This window comes from Solanum pennellii, chromosome 1 (genome assembly GCF_001406875.1).
Source record: "Solanum pennellii chromosome 1, SPENNV200".
Lineage (NCBI taxonomy): Eukaryota > Viridiplantae > Streptophyta > Magnoliopsida > Solanales > Solanaceae > Solanum > Solanum pennellii.
In genome coordinates this window covers 30,595,234-30,600,742 of record NC_028637.1, presented here as the reverse complement: position 1 = coordinate 30,600,742, position 5,509 = coordinate 30,595,234, and the positions used below count along the sequence as shown (strand labels likewise).

The 5,509-nt window shown below is 34.2% G+C and overlaps 1 pseudogene; it reads right to left on the bottom strand.

The window, feature by feature from the left end:
- Positions 1-4,285: 4,285 nt before the first annotated feature.
- LOC107019520 lies at positions 4,286-5,309 on the bottom strand (annotated as a pseudogene).
- Between the last annotated feature and the right edge of the window lie 200 nt (positions 5,310-5,509).

The following is a 5,509-nucleotide window of genomic DNA, read 5'->3' as shown; positions in this document are numbered from 1 at the left end:
TGTCACACAATTAACCATTTACTGTTTATGGTTCTTACGGTTGTGTTCATTTTAGCCATGAACACCTCCTGGTTTCATGAGTGTATAGACATAGGATTTTGACAAAAAATTCTCTTTGACGCGGCTTCCACTTCACACTCACATAGGTGATTTCTAGCCGTGTCATCTCGTATATACACTATTTGGTCAAATCTACAAAACATAGCAAATCAAGCTTTATTACCTCATTAACAAGCCTTAAAATCTTAACCTTGTTCCTGAACATTCTCTTATTCATGAGAATGGATTAAATTAATTGACAATGTCTAACCGTCAGCCACAACTTTGTTTTTCTCCATTAATCTAGATCTTGGGATCACCAGTCTGCTAGATAGAGTTACAGTCATGCTGACTTTTCCCATGCCATAAACTCATTCCGTTAGATGCTCTTTTAATTGCCTCTCTCACTAGGACTTTCGTTAGTAGATCTGACACATAATCTGTTGACATTACATAGTCAATTGTGATAATTCCACTAGAGAGCAGTTGTCTTACGGTTTCATGTATCCATCGTAATGACGATATTTCCCGTTGTACATAACGCACCCTGCCCTTCCTCTTGCTGCTTGACTATCGCAATGTATGCAAATAGGTCCAATAGGTTTGGTGCAGAACGGAATATCCTTTAGGATATTTCAGAGCCATCATCTTCTTCACCAACCTTATACAAAGCAATGAATTCAGATTCCATTGTTGAGAGAGCAATACATGTCTGTTTAGATGATTTCCAAGAGGCTGCTCCTCCACCATGTATGGATACATAACAACTCCTGGATTTTACATCATTTGACCAGGTGATCCAATGTGCATCACTATATCCTTCAATCACAGTAGGATATTTAATATAATGCAAAGCATAATGTTGTGTATATTTTAGATAACCTAACACTCGTTTCATTGCCATCCAATGAGTATGATTCGGATTACTAGTGAACCGACTCAGTTTAATAATAGCATATGCTATATCTGGTCGCGTTTTGACAACATTGAAATTCAAGTACTTAAACTTATCCAATACATTTTCAATATAACAAGATTGAGATAATGCTAGTCCCTTGGGAATCATTTCGAACTTGAAATTCAAGTACTTTGATAATCATGCCTCTAAGATCAAATCATCAACTCCTATGTCCTTCATTTCGATCTTGCTGGACATCATGCACTTAGTATCATTTATATCGTCAATGTCTTTACACATTATTAACATTTCATCAACATACATACAAACAATGACTTCGTGATTCATAACATTTTTAATAACATTCGTTAATATCGAATCCATTTGCCAACATTGTTTGGTCAAATCTAGCATGTCATTGTTTGGGTGCTTGCTTGAGTCCATAAAGTGATTTCACATGTCTGTATGGGTGCTTGCTTTACCAGGAACTATAAACCCTTCAGGTTGTTCATTGTAAATTTCTTCCTCCAACTCTCCATTTAAGAAGGTTGTCTTTACATCCATTTGGTGGATTTTAAGATCATGCACTGCTGCTAGTGTTATTAACATCCTAATTGATGTTATCCTTGTTACTGGAGAGTATGTGTCAAAGTAGTCCAGACCTTCCTTTGTCTGTACCCTTTGACTACGAGTCTAGCCTTATATTTGTCAATAGTCCCATCACATTTCATTTTACTTTTAAAGATCCACTTTGATCCTAAAAGTTTATTTCATGGAGGAATATAAGCCAATTCCCAAGTGTGATTATATAAAATTGATTTGATCTCACGATTAACTGCTTCTTTCAAATAAGTTGATTCAAACAAAGACATAACTGCTTTAAATGTTTGAGGCTCATTTTCAAGCAGTAGTGCTAAAAAATCGTGTCCGAAATAAGAAGATTTTTGTTGGCGAGTACTACGCCTAGGTTCCTCACTAGTTAGAATATCTTCCATTGATTCTTCTCGTGGTCGTTAAAGTCTTTCACTTGTTGACTCACTTTCTATTTTATACGGATAAATGTTTTCAAAAAATTCTGCATTATTTAATTTAATTATGGTATTAATATGGATCTCAGGATTATAAGATTTGTGAACTAACCGACAGGCTTTACTGTTCACAACATACCCAAAAAAGATACAATCAAGTGTTTTGGGTCAAATTTTTACCCGCTTCGGTAAAGGAACCTCTACCTTGGCTAAACACCCCCACACTTTGAAATATTTTAAGTTGGGTTTCCTTCCTTTCTACAGCTCATATGGAAATGATTGTGTTTTTCGATGGGGTACTCTATTGAGTATTTTATTACCTGTAAGTCTAGCTTCCCCCAAAAGGTTTCGTGGTGAACCAGAATTTATCATTAAGGCATTCATCATTTCCATTAAGGTACTGTTCTTCCGTTGTAACAAACCATTTGACTGTGGTGTATAAGGTGTACTATTTTGATGAAAAATACCATATTCCAAAAATATCTATGCAAAAGGATATTTATATTCTCCACCCCTATCACTCCGAGTTATTTTTAGCTTTAGATTTAATCGGTTCTCCACTTCATTTTGGTATTGCTTAAATGCATCAATTGCTTCATCCTTACTATTAAGCAAATTTACATAACAAAATTGAGTGCACTCATAAATAAAAGTTGTAAAATACTTTTTTCCACCATGAGATGGTGTTGACTTCATATCGCATATATCTGTGTGAATTAAGTCTAATGTTTTAGAATTTCTTTCAATAGACTTATAAGGATTTTTAACAAACTTACTTTTCACATAAATTTCGCATTTCGATATATCATATTTAAAATCAGGCAATACTTCTAGATTAACCAATTTTCGCAAGGCTTTCTAATTTACATGTCCTAAACGGGCATGGCATAAATCATTTAACTCCAATAACTAAACAGAAGCAGAATTTTTATTAGTACTATCAACAACCACTATATTCAATTTGAAAAGACGCTCATTGAGGTAGCCCTTTCTATGAACATTACATTCTTACTTGTTAGAGCTTTATCACTAACTAGGACACACTTAAACCCATTCTTAACAAGTAGTGCAACATAAACTTAATTATTCCTAATAGTAGGGACATGCAGAACATTGGTCAAAGTTAACACCTTGCCGGAGGTCATTTTCAACATTAATTTCCCTGTTCTTGCAATCCTTGTTGTTACTGTGTTTCCCATGAAAAAATCTTCATCGTACTCAGAAAGAGTGTACGTTGCAAAGGCTTCTTTTGCACAGCAAATATGTCTAGTGGCACCTGAGTCTTGAAACCACTCCTTGTGATTTCCAACTAAGTTACACTCCGAGGTCATTGCACACAAGCCATCTGCATCTTTCATCTTCTCCATGATGTTTGCTTGACTTTTGCCTTTGCCTTTAAACTCTCATATTTTCTTTCCACCACAGTTGAGGGACAAATGCCTTTTCATTAAATAATAAGAGGACTTTTTAAGTTCACAACTTTTCAAGTTCTCAACTTTTCAAATTCCTCTCTTTTCCCCTATTTCCCATCTTCTGGATACATACCCAACAAAAGCTACTTCCAAAATGTGTTTGGAGATATTATTGGGTTCGTTGTTTGTGCGATCTTTGTTGATTCTAGGTCCAAAAACTCGACATTCGTAGACATCAAATTTGTGTGGGACTCTACTAGATGAGTCAAATTTCAGTTAGGCCTTCTTGAAAACTACTCCTAGCTTACACTATATAAAGTGTAATATATCCCTTAGAGAAGGATCTTGAAAATTTCATAAATTCATGAAAATTAATGAAGATATCAAGATGTGGGTGGACTCTTCTTGATAATCAAATTCTTTAAAAAAAACATCCATAGAAACCTATTTACATGGATAACAAATAAAATTCATTTAAGGTGCAAATTATCCGTTAGAAGAATCAAGAGAAGGATATAATTGTACCCAAACTATTAATTAATAAAATATTCTTGTTTCATCATACTAATTTTGTGGTCGGAGTTTATTTTCCATAAATAAGATTTAGTACAAACAAATTTTGTCTCCTTGAACCTAACAAATATTCATAATTTTTTTTAATGTTTGATTAGTTCAATTATACTTGATTAATTGGTAAAATTCGTTAGAAATTGAAGAAAAAAATGAATATTCGTTGATCAAATCATTCTTTCCGTAGTCTGATAAATCTTTTGTAGAAATTAATTAATCTGACGAGAATAAAGATAGATCAAGTGCCTTTGGGGTCATCTCTTACCTTCTATGTAGTATTTATCTCCCCAAAGCTTGGAGATGCACACAAAAGAAGAGGCCTTATGTTTAAAAATGTATTATGTATCTTTTTCAAAGCTAGAATCAACAAAAATCTCACCAATAAAGTACTTAACAACATCCCCAACAAAATTTGGGAAAGTAGTTTCACTCTCCCATCCAAATGTAAACACAATATCCAATTTCAAAAAATTATCAACTGTATAACATATCTGCCTTTACAGATCTGGCGAGGCATGAAGAATGTGCTCATGCAGTCTAGCTTTAACTGCAGATTGCGTATATCATTCATTAATTACAAAAGTAGACCACAAATAAGTAATTAGTCTTGTAATCAGCCTCGAATATTTTACATATAGATATGTTGTAATAACATAATCTAGAATTACATCTCCAAGAAATTTCAAGTGCTAATAGCATCGTGGAATCTCATGTAGTACGTAAGATCCGTGAGTTAGCGTTTGAACAAGCAGCGAAGGGTCGTGAAACATGAAGTGTAGAAGTGATTTCTAAGTATCGTACATCGACTAGCTTCTTAGCATTCATGATGAAGTGCCATAATATAGGTTCATCAATAATATCAATGTCCATACCGATCCATTTCATAAATGATAAAGCTGCTACGTTGCCCGTCCGAGCTAAGGTACGCACCTGTTAGTGCCTCAACCACATCAACTACTCTCTTGTTTCGAATCTCCTATACTCTACCCTACAACACATTTCTACTCAAGGCATCAAGAAATTATTGTCAAGTTGTAAACTTGAGGATTATCTCTAGGAATTGTCAACACTTTAAGATATAATGGTTCATTACGGATAAATCTCTGAATTTTATGAGCACATCCAAGCTTGAACGATGCAACATTGGAAATAATTTTATTTTTCTTAATGTTGAGAAGACCCTCATGATAATTTTCATATGTCTTAAACGATTGTATACTTATAGCATATATAAGAAAAGAGACGCCAAGCTTTTCAAGTGATTCCAAATAAAAATTCTGGAGACATTTCTTTGTTGTCATTACTTCCAAATATCTTAGCGGTTGGGATACAAAGTTTTACTTTGTGGTAATTCAAAATCATTCTTTTAAAGTTTATTCGGCATGGATGCTTTCCCTATAAGGTCTAAAATTTCTAGCACGGTGGATAGTTATCGTTGACGTCAAGAATATTATGAATTCTAGGTATACACATATGGTAGTGAATCCCCACACTCCACCGAACAGATTCATTGCTATACGTATATACCTTAGAATTCATAAGATTCTCGAGGTCAAGAATAT